The sequence below is a fragment of the Halichoeres trimaculatus genome, unplaced genomic scaffold (genome assembly GCF_033239565.1).
Source record: "Halichoeres trimaculatus isolate MK-OKI-2021-1 unplaced genomic scaffold, fHalTri1.1 fHalTri1_scaffold_42, whole genome shotgun sequence".
Lineage (NCBI taxonomy): Eukaryota > Metazoa > Chordata > Actinopteri > Labriformes > Labridae > Halichoeres > Halichoeres trimaculatus.
The window spans coordinates 241,296-264,757 of NW_027437220.1; the positions used below are offsets into that span (position 1 = coordinate 241,296).

The following is a 23,462-nucleotide window of genomic DNA, read 5'->3' on the forward strand; positions in this document are numbered from 1 at the left end:
TCTTGGAATTAAAGTTTCAGCTCTTCTTCTGTTTCAAAAACTTCACTTTGTAGTTATAAGGGAGGCACATTCACATTGAAAGCTGCACTATTTTGTACATTTTGAATTTAAAAATCCTGCTAGGAAAAGCGTGTACAGTACTGTTTCAGTGCACTACAGCACTGTTCTGTTATATTCTGCTTTTAAACGATTTAAAAAACCCACTTTGTTTCTGTCTAGTTTTATTTTTTAAGGCTGTAGCCTGTTTATCCTGTATTTTAATACAGACAAATAAGTAAAAATAAATGCTATTTATTCAAGTGTGGGCTCACAAATGTCATGCCTTACTGCTGAATGGAGGATTGAGTTGGTGGAACAGAGGGAGTTGCAGGGAAAGACGGAACTCAGCTTTCCCCAGGTAAAAGCCAAACAACTTCTCAGTCATGTCTGTCCAGGCAGCACTGCTCAGTTCGATCGCCCATTGTCGTTCCGATATCAGCTATTCCCCGCAGTCTACTTTCACAAATCATGATCCGTCCATGTCACCATAAGAGGGGATTTTCTTCAGTAGAGTGGGGATGTTCTGAGAAAAACTAATGTATATTTCTTTACTATCTAATTTTCAAAATGATCAGAGTATTAACTTTGAAGAGCAGCAGGTTTGACGCGCCTCAGTCACATTATTAATTATCTGCAGGTGAACATGAAAGGGTCCCAGCTTTGGAAATGTTTGAGTTAAAGATCTTAATCAAACTCCTGAAAGGTGACTGATAGAAAACAGAGGATTGGAGGAAAGGGATTTGAACGTTTACTGACGAGAGGTCTAGTTTATATTAACCTCTTAGGGCTGTTGATACAGACCATAAGGAACACGTGTCTGTCAAGGTGCTGGGTGTCAAAGATATTTAAGAACATTTTATGACACTTAGGTTTCTGTTGTTTCGTTAGTGAACTGTTAAAGCATGCTGCACACACGTGGAGTCAGCGCTTGCTGCAGTATAAAAGGTGCACAATAGCGGGGGAGAAAAATTCAAATTCAAATTTTTTAAATCGTCCACAAGAAAAAGTTCGAACTAGAAAAGCAATTTCTGAAGAAATTGCGCTGTGAATGCAGAATGCTGAAGCAGCTTGCGCTGAACTGCTAATGCAGAATGCTGAACATGGATGACTGAAGATATGTCTGAAAATGGCTGAATGAAGTCTTAAATAACTCGCGCTGAAATGCTAAAGCAGAAGCTGAACATGAATGACTGAAGATGTGTCTGAAAATGGTTGAATAAAGTCAGGCAAGGCTTGCACTGAAATGCTAATGCAGAACGCTGAACATGAATGATTGAAGATGTGTCTTAAAATGGTTGAATGAAGTCTTGAAAAGCTTGTGCTCAACTGCTGATGCAGAATGCTGATCATAAATGACTGAGGATATGTCTGAAAATTGTTTAAAGAAGTCCTGTAAAAGCTTGCGCTCAAATGCTAATGCAGAATGCTAAATTAACCTGCCATGAACTCTTGGATGAAAGGAAATAAATGGACAATAAATTGAATGGATGAAGGAATTTAAAGTTGAAATGGTTGCGTCTATTCAAAAATTAAAGGAATGAATTAAATTTTAAAGAACATTGATGGAAATAATGACCTGACTGAGGGTAAATGTAAGTCTGCTATCTTAAACCCTGTTAAAATGTAATCCAGTGTGTACTGTGTGTGAGTTTTTTAACCATGTAAGCCTGTAGGCTGAGGCCCATCTGAAGCCAGATGTTGCCATGGTGATTATTGTTTACCAACTGCCATCAGAGAGCTGGTGGAGTCTGTTGATTCCCAACACCCCTTTTTGAAATCAGGCTGTAAAGGTGCTTGCAATTCTGACAAAAAGAATGATGATGAAGCATGAATCAGTGTAATCTAAAATTGGATTTAAAAGTTTGAATGGCTGAATCAATTCAGAAATTAAAGGAAGGAATTTAAATTTAAAGAAAAAAATCTAGGAAAATAAGGAGCTGACTCAGGGAAATGGAAGTCAAATGCTGTTAAAGTGTGATACTTTCTGCCCTGTGTGTGTGAGTGTGTGTGTGTGTGTGTGTGTGTGTGTGTGTGTGTGTGTGTTCAATCATGTAAACCTGTCTGCTGAGGCTTATCTGAAGCCAGATTTTACATTGGTTATTACTGATAAATTACCAGACACATGCTTGTCTTTGTTCCTGGATGTTTTGATGAGTTACTATAAACAGCTGCATGAGATCAAAGGTTTCCACGGTGACCAGCTCGTCAAGGGCAGCAGGTGCAGGTGCACAACTTTGCCCTTGTTACTGTAATCTTATGAAGATTTTGTGGCAAAGCAAGAGTCCGAATCTCCTGTCACCTTGCCAAAACCGTGAGGGCTAGAATAAAAATGAACACACCGTAGGAATCCTGAGACCCAGAGGAAGCTGTCCGTCTAAATTTCATGCATGAAGGTCAAGAAACGAACCCACGAGAGCGATAGATAGATGAGGGAAAATTTACTGATCTCTGAGAAAACCCCTCAGGAATTAACATGGAGGTATATGGGGATTTTTTTTAACTTCTCATGACAGTTGGCCATTTTGTGAAAAAGTGCTCCATCCTTTTGCTTTAAAAACCACTTTGTCAGAAGCAGGACAAGACTACTTACATGCTGAGGGCTTATTTGTGTTGATAGCTCAAAAAATGTGGCCAAGAGAGCAGTTGACCCAGAAGTTTCTCAGGTCTTGTTTCCCCCTCTCCGTGCTCTGTCGTTTGAATCTCCCACTCTGAGCCAAAACATTCCGTCCAATACACACCAATGTTAAACGGCTCGAAGAGCTGAAATGCATCATGACCTTTGAAGGGTCATTGTGAAGAAACTATGAATGCTAGGAAACATTTGAAACCCACTGAATGAAGCCAAAAGATAGCTGAATATTTTGAAGTTTGAATGGAGTTTGTAGCTGAATGTATGACTGAATGAGGAGGGTTTGAAGCAGGCTGAGAAAATGTCCTGAAGGGAGAAAATTTTGAAAATTCCCCATTCATCTCTATGTGACCAAAATTTCGTAAATTGTCGAATATCTCGGAAATTATTCGTGAAAAGTTTCTGAAAAGTCATAGCCCCCTTGTCCCCACTGAAACACACGTTTTGAAGTTTGAACGGTGAAAATCGGTTGAAGTTTGCTGGAGTTTTAGCGGTCCAAAAAAGCGGGCGGAAGAATGAAGAAGAAGAATAAATTTTTTTGTCACAGAAGAACATATACTGTGAATGCATTGCTGCATTCACAGCAATTAATCAGTATAATCGATATATCGCCCAGGCCTATCATGCAGACTGTTTTGAACTCTTTAAGATCTGTTTTTTGCTATGATTCATACCATGTGTGAAAGACAATGCTGTGTTCTAATAAAGTTTTGATCTTTCAGGTGGCTTGATATATTGCAGAGGTCAAATCATTCACTGAGTAACATTGAAGAAAATGCCACACCTCAGATATGACAGTAGTTCAATTAAGAGAGACTTATACAACAGAAAAAGTTATGAACAGATTTAATGAATAAATGCATGCAAATGAAGTTTGGCGGTTAGAACCCATCAAGCGTTGAGCAAAATAATCAATGTAGGGGGTACAATGGCATGAATTATGATTATCACCCGTAAGAATACGTACCTTAGGGGGAGTCTGATGATTCTAGATAAAAGCAAAGAGAAGGCATAGAAATAATGTTAAATAACACAAATAATTGGGGTAAGTGAAGATAGAAAGGAAATATGATGATTGCAACTCAACCCATGATGTGAGCAATGACAGAGGTGAGAAGTCCGACATCCTTGGAACTGAGCAATGACAGTGTGCAGAGGTCCGACAACCTTTTGTCAGCAATGACAGTAAGCAGAGGTTCCACGACCTTTTGTCAGCAATGACAGTAAGCAGAGGTTCCACGACCTTTTGTCAGCAGTGACAGTGAGCAGAGGTCCGATGACCATTGGTGACAGAAGTGACAGTGTGCGGAGGTCCGACGACCTTTGTGTCAGCAACGACAGTGTGCAGAGCCCCCACAACCATATGAAAGGCAGCAATGACCTGAATTATGCAGCTGTGCATTAGTAGTGATAAATGAGATAACTTAGTGACCCAATGTGAATCCGACCACCACCAGTTATATGCTTTGAATATTTTAACATTTAATACTCACATACTGGAAACTTTAGTGCTTTAGGTGCTGCTCTATTTTGCATAATCTGTTGAGCAGTTGCCATTCCTTGTTTTAGGGGTTAATTCTCTTCATGTATGTTTTCTTGTTTTGTAATGGGAGCAGGGGTAAGATGGAGTTGTAGGAATAGAAAGTCTTGTATCTTGTATGATACAGAAGTTTAGTTTTCCCAAGGGATTCTTTTGTTTTGTTTTGAGTGCATGAGAAGCAGAGGGGAACCCTCTGGGCCTTTCAAGGTATTCAGTGGAGGCCTAATAAAAATATTAAAAGAATTCCTTAATAGTTATTTTATTTCTTTATTTATTTTTTATTTATTTATTTTACTCAATGAAATCATAGTAATGAGTTTTATATTATTTTTATAAACTTGTCCTGGCAAACAATGGGTTTATATAACTAAATGAAAAATGGACCAATCACAATTTTCCTTTTGATGGTATCTGGGTAAATCAGCGACACATTCTGGCAGGCAGGGCCTTCAGTAACTGCAACGAATGCCTGTGTAACTCAAGGGAATGTGGACACAATTTTACAATGACAGCTGTCTTAGCCAATCATATTTATTTCAGGTGTGGGTGGGATCATTTCCTGTCATCTTCCGTCCATTCGCGAATACTTACCAAACACCCCCCCCCCCCCCCCCCCCCCCCCCTGCTCCTCTGCACTCAGAGGGGGCCATATTTTACTTGACCAAAAACACAAATAAACAGGCTCCCACCAAAAAAAATCTGATATCGGTCTGCATTCACGCTTTATTTAGAGAATTTTCAATGCGTTACTTTCACACAAAAACACCGCTAAATAAGGCTCTAGTTCTCATCGTGTCGTAAAACGGCGCTACCTCTGCTGCAGAGCCACAGCTGGCTACGAGGCTCTCGCCGCTTAGTTTATCAGTCCGCGCGCACGGCGTGCCAGATATAAACAAACGCAGGTAGTCTGCCAGGACGAAGAGACACGATGAGAACTAGAGCCTTATTTAATGGTGTTTTTATGTGAAAGTAACGAGCTGAAAATTCTCTAAATAAAGCGTGAATTCAGACCGATATCAGATTTTTTCGGTTGGAGTCCGTTTATTTGTGTTTTTGGTCAAGTAAAAGATGGCCCCGTCTGAGTGCAGAGGAAACCGGTGGTGATGGTGAGATGAAGCCTCATGAAGCATCGAACCACTTAAGCCCAAGTGGTTTGAGAAAGGGTTCATCTCGCGAAGCTTCATGTGCTCACGAAACCACCTGCTGATCAGGCACACAATCACAGGCAGTTATAGCTTAACCACATAATGTGTGATTGAACTTCTGTGCCTATTTTTGCTCTTGGGAACGACTGTTAATTACAAAAATGAAAATAAAAAAATGTTCAACAAAATAAATTCTCTACATAAATGAACACATGTTCATATAAAACAGCATTTTTTAATATTCTGTGTGTAAATTCCCCATAAATGGTAGTATCAATGATATGGCAGGTTGTGTAATAATGCTTTTCTGTTGCTTTAGGAAAATTGCATGAGCTCAAACAGGCAGAGCACAGTGAAAGTGTGGAACTAGGGAGCACTGAATATGCTTATATATGGGCAATATAATATAATATACAGTACAGGGGAGATTTTACTCTTTTTTATTTTGAAAACTAAAACTGCTTTCCCAACTCTAGTATCAACACTATAAGTGACTGATCAACTCTATCAAAAGCCTACATTTTGAATAGAATAGAATAGAATAGAATAGAAAATACTTTCTTTATCCCCGAGGGGAAATTCAGGAGTCACCGCAGCATCTAAGAAAACAAAAGTAAGAAAGAGCATGGAAAGTGCAACAATGTCCATAAGAAATTAGATGATGACAGCCCGTCCACCACTCTCCAGCCCAGCCAATCTCCACCTCCACAGGGTCCAGGACTGAGCCTCCCCAGCAGTCTGTTCAGTCTCTGTCTCCTGGATCCTGTCTGCTCACAGCAGGCGAAGCTCCTCCAATGTGGCATCCGATGTCAGCTCCGTCAGCCACGTCTGTGAACAGCACGATGCCGCTGGGTTAGCATAGCTAGCTCGTCCATCCCCCGGAGCTAGATCCCACGTTCCCAACAACGATGGATGGAAGGACAGGTCCACGTCGTCACCTCCCAGCTCACATCCGAGAACCAGCACGTCGTCCTCACCTCCTCCTCAGCTCGAGGGAAATCATCAAGCCTTACACCAGTTAGCATTTACATGCTACAGGCTGCTAACAGCTAATTTCGCATGTAAACAATGCAGCCATGGTTACATGTAGGATCTCCAGACAAACACAGGAGAAAGTAGTAAAAAATATCACCTGGAATGGAGCCTGATGGGCTTATGCTGCTGTCAAACCTCTCGGTAAGCTCTGAACCACTTTCCGAAGCAGTCACGTGGTACAGTCGGGCAACGAGGCTTTGGACGTCATCATTTTTGGCTCCTCCTCCTAATGAAGCAAGCCTCGATGCGCGCTTCGAAGCCTCGGCACATCTTGTAGCATCACTAGAAACCGGCACACGAGCAGGGAGGAGGTGTTTGGTGTGAGTGCTCTGGGCTTCTGCTGCACAAAAACACTGCTGTAGGGGTAATTTCTGCCCTAAACCTTGTGATAGGACCCAACTTGTTTCATCCCAGAGTATCACTTTGATGGATAAACGCCTAACTGTAGCTGTGAATGAGTGAGGAGAAAAGAGAAGATCTAGTTGGCAGAACGTGAATAGAAATGGCGGAAAGTAATGGAGAAGACTGTGTGGTTGCTGGATTACTTGAAACCCTGTTTTTGTTTTTTGTACAATTTTATATCTTAATTTTTTTAATTGTTTGAAGTTGTGTTAAGTGTTGCAGTGTTCAGGCACATGATAAATTTGTAATCCCACAAAACTATCAATATACTAAACTTCCATGTCACATGATTCTGGCTATTGTTTTTATTTCTTTGTTTTATTGTTTATTGCCACGTGTGGTCCCATGGTCCTACTGGAGGCCCAGTGGCTGGGGCCACGATTCGCCACTGATGACAAGTATGTGTGTGTGTTTTGTCTCTCCTTGTATCTTGTTATCCCTCCTCCTTGTTTTTCTTTTTTCTGCTCTCTTTCTCTGTTTCATTTTCTCTCTCTGCTCTTTTCACAGCTCAGTCAGCCAGTTCTGCGAATAATCCATCTTGATGTCTGGTAGAAATCTTCGTTTCGTCTCATGGAATGTCAAAGGAATGAATGATGTCGTCAAAGTCAACAAGGTAATATCACACGTGCAACACCTGAAGGGGAGATCTGTGCTTCTTACAAGAAACTCACCTTCGCAATTCTGAAATATCTTGTGTAAAAAGGGCTTGGATGGGTCACTTATTCCACTCTGGGTTTACTGAGAGGGTAAGGGGTGCTTGCAATTGTTATACAACTCCTTCGAAACCTCTGTTACTATATCTGATCCTAACGGACGTGTTGTTATAGTCTCTGACAAACCACCCCTGTAGTCCTGGCTTCAGTGTATGCTCCCACTTGGAATGATGAAAAATTTGTATCTTTTTTTTTTTTTCTTCTTCACTTAATCTTTAAGACCACCTTATCATTGTTTGGGGCGATTTTAATCTGGTATAGGACACCACACTTGATAGATCATCTGCTAAACATATCGCTCAAACAAAATCAGCAACCACCTTAAAATTTCATACAGACCATTTGGGATTGTCTGACCCTTGGAGAACTAGGTTTCCTTACAACAAAGAATTTTCCTTCTTTTCTCATGTGCACCATAGCTTCTCACAAATAGATTTCTTCCTACTGGATAATAAACTGTTGCACAGTACTGTTGCCTGTGAATATCATAGTATAGTCATCTCTGTTCATGCCCTTGCATCAGTAGACATTACTTTCTCCCTCTGCAGACCTGCTCACAAATTCTGGAAATTTAAGTCACAGTTGCTCTCTGAAGCTAAATTTAAAGAATTTCTCATTGAGGAAATCAATTTCTTCTTTAACAATTACAATAATTGACATGCCTGATATCAGCAGTGATATACTGTGGGATTCTTTTAAAACATATTTACGCGGGCAGATCATCTTATTTGTTTCCCATTCTAAAAAATCATAGCTTTCTAAGTTGACAGAACTATCCGATAAAATCCGTATTTTAGATGCCTAATACGCCTCCAATCCCTCAGCTGCATTATACAAAAAGAGATTACAGCTACAGTCTCAATATGAATTGCTATCAACCAGCAAAGTTGAAATTCAGCTTTTACAAACAAAGCAACGCTTCTTTGAACAAGTTGATAAACCTGGCAAACTATTAGCATATCAAGCCCGCTCTGCAACTGCCTCTAAACTCATACCTAACATAGCATCCCCAGCTGGGTTAGTTACAACAGATCCTAGGGAAATTTTTAATACTTTCTCTAATTGTTATTTAACACTCTACTCGTCCGAAATCTCCTTCCACAACTGGTCAGAGCCAAACCCCCTAGACTACTTTACATTCCCTCAAGTAGACAACAATGTGTTTAGTAATCTAGGAGCCTCCATAACATTTGCTGAGGTCCAAGAAGCTATCGGGTCTTTACAAAGCTCCAAATCCCCTGGACGGATACTCCACAGAATTTTTCAAAACCTTTTCTAGCAAACTAGCTCCCATCCTAGCAAGGGTATTTAATGATGCGTTTGCAAGAGGGAAACTTCCTTCTACATTCTCAGAAGTGTCAATAACCTTGTTACTTAAGAAAGATAAAAATCCTCTCCACTGCAGCAGCTATAGGCCCATCTCCCTCTTAAATGTTGACTCTAAAAATTGTCCAAAGTGCTCGCCACTCGTCTCCTGAAGGTCACCCCTACGCTAACGAACCCGCACCAGACCAGTTTCATCTCTGGTCGACAATCTTTTTCAGTAATACTAGAAGGTTATTCAACATCATCTGCTCTTCTTCAGACTCCATCCCGGCTGAAATCATCCTATCTCTAGACGCCGAAAAGGCTTTTAATCGGGTCGAGTGGAGCTACTTGTTCCATATTCTAAGTAAATTCAGTTTTGACTCCAACTTCATATCATGGATTAAGCTTCTTTACATTTCCCCCTGTGGCTAAGATTAATATTAACGGTATAAAATCTAATTCATTTCCTTTATCCTGGGGCACTCGTCAGAGATGCCTGCTTTCCCCATCTCTGCTTGCTCTAGCCGTCAAGCCCTTAGCTGTATGGCTTCGTTATGAAGATAAATTTGAAGGGATTTTCTCGATTTGGCTTATTTCTTTATGCAGATGACCTTCTGCTTTACATCACCGATCCAACTTCATCACTTCCTGTTATCTTGGATATTCTAGAACAATTTATGAAATTATCTGACTATAGAATTAATAGGGATGTCCCGATATTACATTTTCACTTCCGATACGATACCGATACTGCAGCATTGAGTATTGGCCGATACCGATATTAATCCGATACAATGTCAGCATTAAACATGCATACTTTTATTACTTATTTTGTAGTATGTCTGTCATGTTAGAAAAGACTTGATTCAGTGATTTTATTCAAACAAAGAACAGCAGTCAGCAACAGTAGGTATGAGGAAAAACTGACCCATCTATTATTAACCAACGGGTAACAGAAATTTTAACATTAAACATGAAAAAATACTAGTAATTGAATAAAATAAAGAATAAATTAGAAAATCCAGAAAATAACCTAAATAAATCAAATAAAAACAGCAGGAGCGGAGTCTGGAATGGACTGCTTATATCAGAGTGCTTATATCGGAGATTTTAGATGCATTCCGATACGATACCGATATTTGTTTTTTTTTGCTGATATCGGACCGATATCCGATATTAATATCGGACTGGGACACCTCTAAAAATTAACCTACATAAAAGCGAGTACCTTCCAATTAACTCCACTGCAGAGAACCTCCCTCTCGCTCTCTTTCCTTTTAGGAAAACGACCCAAGGATTAAAATATCTTGGTGTTCTTGTAACAAAACCATTCTCTGAGTATTTTTGCAAAAAACTTTCAACCTTTACTTGAGCACTGCAGATCAGATCTGACCAGGTGGTCCACTATCCCTTTACCTTTACCAGGTCGTATCAACCTGATCATAATGACGGTACTTTTCCCTGCTTTCTTTATATCTTTCAACATGTTCCAGTGCTCATCTGCAAATCTTTTTTTTCTTCACTTGGCCAGCTGATTAATTCCTTTTTTTACGGTGCAATAAATAAGCTAGAATAAAGATCAACTCTCCAACTTCCTAAATCTCTCTGGGGTCTGGCCTCACCTGATTTTTACTGATACTACTGGGCTAGCAATATTAGCAAATCCTTTATTGGAATGTTAAGATGGCTCCTAATAATCACCCTCTATGGGCCTGCATGGAACTAGCCTCCTCACCCGTTGCGTTATGGTCAGTGATTTGTTCACAGTTACCTTCACCAATCAAGCGAATAGCACAGAACGCCATTATTTCTGAGACCTTGAAAATTTGGAGTCAATTAAGGAAACAATTTGGCCTACATTCCTCATCGAAACTTGCTCCAGTTTATCAAAACCTTTTATTTCTTCCATCCTGCTCCGACTCAGCTTTTGAATCCTGGTCAAATAAAGAGACCAGAGACCTTGATGGATTCCCTTCTTTTGACCAAAGTAAACCATAAATCCCAGACCTCAGTCTTGTAAAACTCAATGTTCAGAATAAACCCCACCTCCCTCCACTCCCTCGGGGCTATTTGGGACCAGGACCCCAGAATCACAATCTCCGACAAACAAAGGAACCGCATACTTAACCTTGCTCATACTTCTTCTATATGCGCCAGACAACAACTTCTACAATGTAAGATTTTACGCAGGAGACACTTCACTAATGTGAGACTAGCCAAAATCTATCCAGATAGAGACGACTCCTGTAACAGGTGTAAACTGTCTCCAGCTGAGCACATGCATATGTTTTGGTCATGCACTAAACTGACTGATTTTTGGGGCACCATTTTTGATACATTAGGGAAAGTCCTTGGCTGCACTGTGAACGCCGACCCTCTTATTGCTCTTTTTGGACTGTTTCCATCCTCTGGCTGGTCAAAATTTTCATATTGTATTTTTGACTTTTCTACCTTGCTAGCAAGTAGGCTCATTCTTCTTAAATGGACTCATTTATCCCCACCTACACATAACAGATGTATTCAAGAAATTTTACATTGCATGAGACTTGAGAAAATCAGATTCTCCCTGAAAGGTTCCCTTAAGACCTCCCATGAAATCTGGCAACCCTTTTTACTTCATATAGATACCCTGTCATTGAGGCTGAAAACCTATGAACTACTGACTTGCTGATTTTCTTTCTTTCTTTATTTATTAATTTTCTTATTTATTTATTTATTTATTTATTTTCATTATTTGAATATTATTACATACTTAAATGCATGTTTCTCCTTTCCTCTTTTTCTTTCTTTTTCTCTTGTCTTTCCCTTCCCCTTCATTTCTGCGATACCACTTGTCCACTTGTTGATACCCCATGTCGATTGAGTGTGTTGTCTTGTCTCTTAGTTCTTGTAGTGTGAATAAGTGTGATTGAATATAATGTTTTTGTTCCGAAATTGTTCTGCTTTGTGTACCTGAAATGTCTTTTTCTTTCCTGTACACATAACAGAAAATATAACGAAAATCTTTGACAAAAACACACACACACACATTATGGCTCTGTGACAGGTTGCAGGTCTAGAAAGAAGTGTCTGAGTAAAATCCTAAAAAAGAACTAGCATAAAAGAATAGCTCCCTAAAGGATCTTAAACCCCTTAAAACACTTAAAACCCACAAAGAGAAAAGAATGAAACTGGTGTTTTGTGTTTAAAAAGTTCCTTGACCCAATTATAACCGTGTCCAAGGTTCAATATAAAAAGGTCCTGTGAGGGTACTTAACTCAGAGAGGGGTGCATCCAACGTTGCTTCTCCTCAAAGCTAATGCCAGTGCCTCACAGCAACGGTCCCCTTGGCAACTCCACGGTGACTCCCCAACATCAGCCTCCTTCTCTTCACAGGAAACCGTAAAGGCCCACAACTGGCTGCTGCTTCTTCTTCCTAGAGCAATCGGGTCTTTTCAGGGTTGCTTCTCGTGCTTTGCTTGCGGTCCTACTGTCGTCCCTCTCTGCTATCTGCTGCTCTTTTTAGGTGTCTGTCCTGAAGTCCTGCCCGCCGGTCTCCAATGAGCTGGTTTTAGGGGGGGGTACTTCAGGGCCAGTCAGAAAAGTCATTACCTACCCACACACTTCATATAACACCACATGCAATAAAAATATAAAAGACCAACCCTGTCACACAAACACAGATTCCGAAGATTGTCATTTAGGCTCCTGTATGGCAGCTGTTACTACTGTAAGTTGTGTCTGTGACTGTTGAGGACCTGACTGTAACCGGCGTACTGCCGGTAAACATCAGAGCAGGTTATTTTGACTTTTTTTCTCGTCCTTTCGACTTTGATCTCAAATTATTTTTTGACTGTATTCTTGTCATTTCAACTTTATTCCCGTCATTTTGACTTTGATCTTGAATTTGTTTTTCAGCTTTATTCTAGTCATTTCCACTTTGATCTTGAAATTTCAATTTTATTCACATCATTTCGACTTTATGCTGCATTCCATTTGTATTCGGAAGTCAGAATTTGCGAGTTCCCGGTGGGAACGGCCAACAGGAACAGCTCCCGAAGTCGGAATTTCCGACTTGTAAGTTAGAGCACCCACACCAACCCCGAGTTCCCAGTAGGAGATTCTGAGTTCAGTTGTACAATGTAAATAAGCTTCTATTATATTATATATATACATATTCTTTTCTAACAATTTCTGACTAGTGTTTGTTGCAATTAAGCAGCTTTGTATACATAGTATAATTCGATGTTTATTGTCCGAATTCTGAGTAAGCACAGTCATTCAATATATAGTCCACTCAATGTATCCCACAATGCATTTTGTAAAGTAGTGTATTAGAGATGCTCACTATAATAGCAATATATACCATCATGAGTTCAAACTGAAGGAATGGCTGATTACATGATTAGTGATTACTGATAACATGAAAAATCTTTAAAAACTGTCAGAGAATGACTCTAAGCTCTCTGCTAAACTTTCAGACAAACGTGTCTCACAACTTCGAGTAGAGAAACAAACAACACAGACGTTAGCCGCTAAATTTTTCATTGCGGATGATGCATTCACCGGACTTTGTAATTCTCAAATATAGCATAAGTTGCTGTGCAAATATATGGTTTATGAATTTTATAAATAATGTGTAATAAGTTATTCTATTTGGCTGTTGCGGAAAATACGCCAAGTATAACATTAGTTATCACTGAAATAAAAAACGTTTTGCAGTGTTTGAGAGTAATAATTACTGTAAATCCCTAGCCGTCCATGAGCGATGCGAGTGTAATTACGTCACTGTTAGCGGCTGGCGAGTGAGTGAGTAGTGTTGGAAATGTTGTTTTAATTTAGCTGATGTAGTCCACTACATCTAATTCACTATATAGTGAGGAGTGAGTAGAGAATGAGTGAATGATTTCGGACACAACCTAAGATAAAAGTTTCTGTCTCCTCCTTGCTCAGAGTTGCTCTTACAACCTTCCTGAATCACTCTTAAGCTAAGACTCCTTGCTAGGAATTTTTAGTTAGGAGCTCTCTGAGAGGACTCTGAGAACCTTTGTGAATATGGGCCCAGGTTATCTCTGTGTGTGTGTGTGTGTGTGTGTGTGTGTGTGTGTGTGTGTGTGTGTGTGTGTGTCATGTTTTAATTCTTTTTTGTATTTTTAGTATAGTATGGTAACAGTATTTTTATATTTCAAATTCGGACTTTATATTTCAAAATCAGATCTCTCCCATTTTTTTTCACAGGAAATCTTGTTCTGGAAAGCAAAAGATACAGAGTTTGAAAACCCATGGCACAGCATCTAAAAATTCGGAGGCCTTTTAGCTATGGATACCATCTATGGATAACTGTTAAACCTGAATCCGGAGACAACCCCAACCTCTTTCTGAAGAGTTTGACCTTGCCCAGGCTGGTCTTGGAAAAAGGCATGCCGACATGTCCAGGGATATGGGCCATGAAGAGGTGATATATTAAGAAAATGCAACCGTAACATACAAGTGACTTGTTATGCAAATTAGTTGATTACTGATTTAGTGTTGTAGATAATCTACAAAACACAGCACTGAAGAGTGAAGAAGATTAAAAAACAAGTTGCTGTGATAGAAAACCTGTTGTAAGTCCCCCCCCCCCCCCCCCCCAAGTTAAAAGCTAAGTCGAATAATAAGTAAATGCGTGCTTCTCTTCATAAATATCTGAAGATACTACATGTATTATATGGGATTATTTTACTTGAAGATGCAACTTACATTACCCGTTTTTGCTATTCTTTTCAACCAAGATTCTTATTGTACTTTTGTAGAGGAATAGACCATTTTGAGACGGGTAAGGCAAATGCCTTGAGCCAGGAAAATGGAGAAGTCATCAAAACGTAAATCTAGTGTGTAAATACATGAAGTTATCCTTGTGCATTTGTTTTCAACACAAGTAGTTTACATCTACTGATTATGCTTACTGTTTGACAGTGTTGATGATATCTTGGAAACCATGTGTCGAGGAGTTGATGTTGAAAAGCAGTTCCATATCCAGATCTCAACAAACATCCTTGAGAGAGGCCTTCTGCAGTGGTAACGCCAGCAGAAAAATTCCCCCACTGCTACACTGGCAGTCACCTTCTTTGGAGTCACCCACCTGTGTCCACAGGGGTGGACACAGGTGGCGTCCGAAAAAAAATTGTCACTGGTAAATCACCAGCAACACTTTTTCAGTCTTACACAGAGTCTTACAGAGCAAGCAGAAAATTAGATCAAGACTTAGATATTGATTTAATTATTTAGTCATATTGTTCTGGCTTTTCTAACAAAACTGTGTCCCTGACCCCTGTCCATGATTCTCCTAAGAACCATGTGTCTTAAAGGGGTTCAATTTTATGATCTTTAAGCTACTGAATGAGAGTTTGTAAAAAAATGAAAATAAAAAAGAGGCCATCCTATGTTAAACTTTCATCTGTTAAAAAAGATATGCACTTACTGAAGGATTTCTATTCTTGAGAAGTGTGTTATGCTGCAAACTTTGTTTCTCTTCTCTTCCTGTCTTTTCCTGTCTAAAGTCTTATTTACTGCTGGTACAAATTAGAAGAATTATAAAAACATGCAAATTATTTTGTTTGAGCACCACAGTAAATGCTTTGTTTTGTTTTGTTTTGTTTTGTTTTTATGTTGAAATGGTGACTGGAACTGAAGGTCGATTCTTTGAGGGACCTCAACATAACAAAAGCCCACAATATTCTCTGACTGATTTTGATTGTGGTCTCTTCAGCGAGGTAGCTCCAAGGCTATCTCGCTAGGCTAAACTTGCTTCGTAGAACAGGGCCCAGGTCCCTTTGCAGATGCGGAAGGAAAACATGCTGGACAAAGAAGAGGTGGATGCTATCAGAGGGATCTAGAAGACCTTCATCTTCAAGGCTGTGAAGACTCTCATAGTGCACATTTGTTACAGCCATCCTTGCGTCTCGCCACAGGCGTTCTAGTACAAGTTCTAGTACAAGTACAATTAACTTCAAATTCTCACAGTGCATTTGTTTTGTTTTTTTACCATAGATGATTTTTTTTGCTGAAAATTATAAATAAATGCATAAATACCATTGATTGTGCACCCTCTTTCCTGACGGGAAACTGCCCCTGCCACACCCCCTGAAAGTGAACATGCACCGTGCTATGTCAGCATTTTCAACTCCTTGGTCTCATTGATCAGACTTTGTGCAGCGCTAACAGCTCAGTAAAAGCATGGGTGATGTTCTCCGGCATCTCAACCTGGCTGGAAAATGTTCTAAAAAGTTGCATCTCCTGGTTGACAACAAACTGGAAATAGTCCACATCTAGGGGCAATTTTTGTGTGAATTGAGAAAGTTTGATTAGAAGCCACTGAAGAAATTCCCGTTTTTAGTTCCTCCTAGAAAAAAATAGCTCCATGCTTCTTTTTCTTTCATCAAATTAACTCTAGAACTTAAAAGGAGCAAAAAGAGGACAACTTTATGTCGAAACGAAACATGCGCACTGCAGTTAATCTGTAATCTATCCCGGTAGTTTACCTTCATTTAAACTTGCAAACACTTGCCACAAGGGATGAATGGAGCAATAAAATGTTTTCAGGGTCTGTGAAACGTGCGATGATTGGCACATGGAGGGAGAGCTGACATATTCACAATTCTTCCAGTATTTATTCAGTGTAAGAAGACAGTAAAACACATGAATTGTCTTCTAAAATTTCCCTTGTACCTCTGTTCCTTTAGCGGTGCTACACGGCACAACTGTGACATCTAGTGGACGAAATAAATAATTGCATGCAGCTAGATGTCTGAACGGTGCTGCACTGAAACCTGTGACCATCGGAATATGTGACCGCAGGGGGCGATGGCGGGCATTGACTATGTGTGCATTGTCCAAAAAAGAGGAGGAGAAGTTGAGTTACATAAATGGCGTACTCAAAGATACATCTGGGGTAAATGTTTGCAAAATCTGAAGAAATTGTGTGTAATTTATACAAAGCAGTCGATTGATGTTGCTTTATCTGCTACCCACGAGTAAGCACCGCTTGTGATGGCTTCCTACTGATAAAGGAGAAACCATCGTATATACAGCTACATAACCCAGGAACTAAAAACCCTACATTAGATCAGGCGACTTTTAAAGGAAATGTATACTATAATCTACGTTTGCTAAGAGCTACATTTTATGTAAAAGTCTATATGAACTGTTTCAAATATGTAGTTCGCTGTGCCTGCTCTCTCATGAGATACATGTACAAATCCTTTTAAATTTACGTTTTAGTTCATCTATACTTATCTTCACGATCGTCATATAATGTAATCCCTCTAAACATGTTCAATAAATGAGTAAAAATTTAAAATGAGTGTTGTGGCTATAATTTAAAAAAACAACTATTTAAGAACATGCTGTAAGGAGACAACAGCGTAGCCATCAGATAATGTGACCCTGCTTTACTCACATAATAACTGATTAAATCACCCACATAACTTTTAATGTGGGCATTTGTCATCCTCTCACATTGATCTGGACTCAAGTATTCCTATTATGGATCATCATACAGTCAGAAACACAGAGCTAGGCGCCGCCCTGTTGGCTATGGCTGCCTTTTGCAGCAGCTCTCTCTTTTTTTGTCCATTTTTTGTCTTTTTTTTTTTTGTCTCTTTTTCGTAATTTTTGTATTTGGAGTAGATCATTTCTTTGTTTGGCTCATTTGTTGGTCATGGACACAAAACTTTTTGTGGCTTCAGTGATATTTTTACTATTTTTGCTCCTGTGTTTGTCTGGAGATCCTACATGTAACCATGGCCACGTTGTTTACATGTGAACTCAGCTGTTAGCAGTCTGTAGCATGTCAATGCTAACTGGTGTAAGGCCTGATGTCTTCCCACAAGGTGAGGAGAAGGAGGTGAGGACGACATGCTGGTCCTCAGGTGTGAGCTAAGAAGTGACGATTTGGACCTGTCTTTCCATCCATTGTTATTGGGGACGTAGGATCTATCTCCAATAAGATGGACGAGCTAGCTATGCTAACCCAGCAATAGAGGGAAAACCAGAGGGCAGAGTCACATCATGCTATTCACAAACATGGCTAACGAAGCTAACATCAGACACCAACGCCATGTTGGAAGAGCTTCACCTGCTGTGAGCAGACAGGATACAGGAGACAGAGATGGAGCATGACTGAAGAAGCTCAGTCCTGGACCCTGTGGAGGTGGAGTCTGGTTGAACTGGTTGAACTGGAGAATGATGGACAAGCTGTCATCATCTATTATGGACCTTTTTGCACTTTCTTACTTTTGTTTTCTTGATTGCTGCCGTGATTTCAATTTCGTTGTACATGTTACAATGACAATAAAGTTCTATTCTATTATTTTCTGTTCTATTCTCTCCCACACAATCAACACAATCCCCCAAACTTGTATACAGGCACAGCACAGATGAACATGACAAAACTTACACACAATAAACATAGATAAATATGGGGAATGAACTGATACAGACAACAGAACCTCTCCTTCTCTTTTAGCGAACCCCCTTCAGTCTAGGATGCATCTGCCAGAATACCATACACATTCTCGGTCCCACATAATCAAGAAAGGGAGTCCATGTATGATGAAATGTTCCAATTTTCCTTTTTGGTGCGATATGTCAAATAATCTATGGGAAGCAGTGCAAATGTAACTTTGTGCCATTCTTGAGAGGGTTGGTGTCTTTTCTGAAATCCATTTAAGTTACAAACTTTCTTGCAGCATAGGTCAACATTCCACAGTTTTTCATTATAGGTGTTCTTGATTTTAACCCCAACAGAAGGCATACAAGGGTCCATTCTCCAATCCTTGTTAAAAAGCACACTTTGAAACAATTTTCCCAAAAAATTCCTGTATATACACACAAGACTACATAGTGTGTATATAGCTACTGATCTGTGTTACACTTGGTACTCTTTTAGACTTCTGAAGGTCCATTCTATTTCTAAGATGAGGCGATATCTTTATTCCTGTTTGAAATGCTTTTTTCTTCCCTAACATTTATCTGAATCACCCCTTTAGCTAAGCATGAGTAGTAGATCTGCACAATATTGGAGCCATATTTTTGGTTCCATGATATCAGTTTCCCTTTGCAACCAAATAATACAACAGGGCCCAAGTGAGTATGAGGCCCTAGGCAAATTTCATTTGGGGGCCCCCTTACTCTGAAGCACTGACTTCTGTAAATGAATGCTGTATCATTCACACATGGTTATCGTTCACCAACACTTAATCTCTCACGTCCACTATAAAGTACACTATATCTCTTCAACATAATGCAAAGCACTCATAATTTTGATGTCTTTGTTAGAGATGTGGTCTTGTATTAATTTACTCTTTAGGATTAGATACTCTGCATGCAGTCACTGCTGTTTACTGAACAAGTATCATTGAATTGCTTTTGGTTTGCAAACTGAAAATTTCAACACACACTCACTGCGCTCAGGAGTTTCATAAGAGACAGGATGCTCTAACTCAGTGGTTCCCAACCTTTTCCAACTCAGGGCCCACTTTTAAGTCTCAGACATTTTCGCGGCCCACCCCCGACTGCTAAATACATAAAAACATACTACATCTTAAAACCTTTATAGATTAATTATCAATTTAACACAAACATAGTTTAGCCTTATCTAATGGCACAGTTTACAGTCAGCTCTATCTTTTTATCTGGGCTTGAAAAAAAGTCTTTTTTAATTTATTAGACAGGCTGATGCACAGTACATTTTATTCTAAAATCATACACTGGGTTATAATAGTTATACAACCATAGTTACTCATAGTTAAAGTAGTGAGTCAAGACAAATGGTAATAATTTATATGTTTGCGCCCCCCAGTCTGAAAGTCTGGACACGCCCCTGCACAGAGGTACAGAGTGGCATGAAGGCTTTCAGGTTTGATCTCTGAAAGCTGGAGGAAAACTCCTCTGCTGATTTTTAAAGAATGAGAGGAAAACAGCAAAACTATAACTTCCATCCCAAAGAGAGCAGAAAGGTGACTCCTGGGGGAGCGGGAGAAGGAACAGCGATCAGCTGCAGTGTAATATGCACGAGTGAACTCAGCGTAAGCACCGCACTGATCATCATATCAGACTCCGCAAACTGATCAGGATGAAATTTAAAGCAAATGTAAACCACAGAGTGACAGGGGCACTTCTGCTTGCGCTGACTTTATATACAGAAAACGTGCATCTGTAAACACTGATGAATGATCAGGGTGGGAATTGTTTTTCTTTTGTATTTCTATAGCAGCCAAAGGTGAAGAGGATTTAAATGACATGGAGCTCAAGAAAACGGGTCAGTCATGTCCAGCAAGGAAGGATGAGTGATGTGGAGTTACAATGGAGACAAGGCCTCCTGCAGGTAAATGAGAGATAGGAAACTCAGAAAATCTTCAGAAAAGGTTTGAGAGGCTTGAAGAGAAAACCAAAGGCTGCTGCTGTGCCACCGTTGGAACAATAAAGCAGAGGTGAACACATGAGATCCTGTGCAGCGCGCACATCAAGACAGAACATACTAAAATTACGCCTGTACCATTAATTTCATAACTGGGTTTGGTGGGTGGGTGGTGTATCTTTAATTCAATATTGTTCAGCCTGAATACTGAAGATGAAGACATGTTTTTGCAGTGATTTCACTTGTAGTCACATGCTGCCATCTTGTGGTCACAATGTAGGGTGACATCAGCTAAATTGGGCCACTTCTTGGTAAATAGCTTCAGGCATTTACAAAAAACAATGCATTCTATTAAAATGTGGTTTTATGGCTAATAATAATGGTTGTTTTCTTTACATTTTGTGTTGGAATTATGCAGTATTTTTTTTTAGGCCCTACAGGTCTTGATTGGTCAGCTGTGCCAACTTTTTTACACAAGCAGAGTTCAGGTAAAATGGGTCAGCTGATCAGGTAAAATGGGACGCTTATCGGGTAAGTTGGGCCAGTCCAGCTGCAAAGGGATAGTCATTAATTTTTATTGTTAAACAACTATCGATGTGGCAACATAATTTATTTCATATTATCAGGACAATTAATTACATAGTAAATGATGAATAAATGAATGAATAAATAGACACCAACTGATATGCTCATCGCAAATTGCAATGTGAACTTTGGCATAAAACACATTGATAAAAACAATAAAAACTGCAACCTACTAGGCCTTAAAATGGGATTTATGCAAAAACTGTTACTTAAAATACGAATTTAGACACATTCCTAACAGGTGAAGCCGTCATCGCCACAGATGCCGTTCTTTTCGCCATAGCTCTCATGGCACCTGACCGAGCAGTTAGAGACTTGATGATCCATTCCTCTGTTGCCTTTGGATCACCAGGTACCATGGCGAGCCATACAGAAGTGACATGGCTGGTTGTCTTGCTGTGTTTTCCTGTTGACCTTTTTACCCTTTTGTATTTTATTTATTTTTTTAATTGCTTTGGTTTGGTTTTATCTTTTGTGGCAATGTAGCTAAGGTGTTCCTCACTTGTGAGGTTGTAGCTTGGTGGTTTAGATCTTTTTCTTGTGGCCCTCTCTTGTGAATGGATGGGGATCAGGTCACTGAATAGCTCCAACAGACTAAAATGAGACAATAATAGACTACACGTGAATATACACATAAACTCAACTTTCGTTTGTGTGTGTGTGTGTGTGTGTGTGTGTGTGTGTGTGTGTGTGTGTGTGTGTGTGTGTGTGTGTGTGTGTGTGTGTGTGTGCATCATGCATGCATCTGTGTGTATGTTTTTCATTTAGGCTTTACATGATGAAGTATCACTTACTGTGGAAGTGGTTGGTTCTACTTCCCAGAAAGTAGTTTATTCCTGGGGTGTAAAGACAATGATCTTCACTGTCTTTCCACAGGCAAATGTTTTCGCAGCTCTGTGCAATATTATTTCACATTTTGTCATTCATTGCTTTGTACCACAACTTTATGTAGTTTTTATTTTACATGTTTTGCATTTTCAGTTGTCATGCACTGCTTTTGTGCAATTAATTTCACAGTTTTGCATTGCAGTATTTGGTGTCAGCCTTTCAACGCATTTTCTGCAAGGCACCTTTCCAGTTCAATATTGTTCAGCCTGAATACTGAAGATGAAATTGTTTTGCGGTGATTTCACTTGTAGTCACATGCTGCCATCTTGTGGTCACAATGTACAGCTTTGCACGTTTTAGTTCCAAGTACCATAAAGGCAGTAAAACTTGCTGATAACGCATTCTGAAGCACATAAAAATATTGAGTGATAATATTGTAATTTTTTCACTAAAAAGCAACAACCGCTCATGTTTTTAGAAGCCATAGCTGAGTTTCTACCTTTGCAGAGTGAAATAGCACGTCGTTACAACTCATTCAAAAAGTATTACCTAAAGTTATGTGACATGAGCTTAAAAGCAATTATGTGTTAATTAAATACTGATCCAAATAAAAAGCACATCACAGTTTTATGCATATAAGGCTTTGCAGAGCAAAAAAGACCATGTCATGATTCAATTTATGATTTGAGATGCTGAAGACATCTTTATTGCGTCTGTCAGCTTTTTGTAAGTAACTCAAAGCGTTTGATGTTTGATTTTGAAAGCTTTTTGTTCATCATTCAAAATCACTCTTGAACACACATTTTCCGATTGTTTTCTCCTGGATATGAATGCAACACAGGAAAAGTCTACGGAGGGCAGAGATAGCAGAAATATGATATGATGACAATAATCACAACAGTACTATGCCGGATGCCAAAACAGCACTGAAAACGCACAACAGTGAATAAGATGGATTTTTGTACAACACAGATCACACAGAAGTGATTAAGTGACAAAGTAGTGAGGACGGCAATACCCATGGACCTGTTTAGTGAAAGAAAAATGGTTTGCAGAGCGATAAAGGAAAATGAAAAAATATTTTAAATCGTGCTTTAAGTTCTCATGAAAACATGTTGGGCTGTTTCCGAAGTCATTTTGATGTAACTCGTAACTATGTCAAATATGAAAAGCTAAAAAGGAGAGAGAAAGCAGAGGTATTGATGTGTAATGACAAAAGCGCAACAACACCATGCTGTATGACGAAACAGCAACAAAGAGGCTCAGGACACTGGACTCTGGTTTACTCATTTCAGTAGTAGTGTCAAAAGCTTTATTTTGTCACAGTTCCCATTAATCTGCATCATAGAGTCGTTGTAAAGGACCAAAAACGCTTGACTTTAGCCATAAAAGCACATAAAAGGCTCATGACACGAAATTACATGGATTTGTACTCTGATTTGCTCATTTCAGTTCTTATGTCATAAAAGCATAATCATGCGTTGCGGAGCAAGAAACGCCAAAAAGACAGGACAACATGCTGTATGACAAAACAATCGCGAAAAGGCTCAGGACACGGATAATGTACTCTGAACTACTCGTTTCAGTGAGTGTGTCACAAAAGCATAATGATTCCACAGTTCTCTTTGACCTGCATCGCAGAGTCGTGGTAATGAGCCAAAACGCTTTGCAGAGCGAGAAACACCAAAAAAACCCAACAACATACCGTAAGACAAAACAACACCGAAAAGGCTCGGGACACGGGAGGTGAACTCTGATTTTCTCATTTCGGTGAGTGTGTCTCAAAAGCATTATTGATTTGCACAGTTCTCATGCACATGCATCATAGAATCCTGGTTAAGCACCAAAACGCTTTGCCTTA

General features: G+C 39.5%; 1 long non-coding RNA gene across 2 annotated transcripts in view; it reads left to right on the forward strand.

Moving 5' to 3' along the window:
* LOC141786548 (uncharacterized) overlaps positions 1–18,082 on the forward strand; it is a 31,749-nt gene extending 13,667 nt beyond the window's left edge. Inside the window, exons 1-4 of one of the 2 annotated variants that reach the window (XR_012597832.1) lie at positions 6,899–7,188; positions 7,298–7,403; positions 14,029–14,245; positions 14,746–18,082. This is a non-coding gene — a long non-coding RNA (uncharacterized LOC141786548). Of the gene's footprint in view, positions 1–6,898; positions 7,189–7,297; positions 7,404–14,028; positions 14,246–14,745 lie in introns of those variants that run through there. The other variant, XR_012597831.1, reaches the window with a different exon arrangement.
* The last annotated feature ends 5,380 nt before the right edge of the window (positions 18,083–23,462 follow it).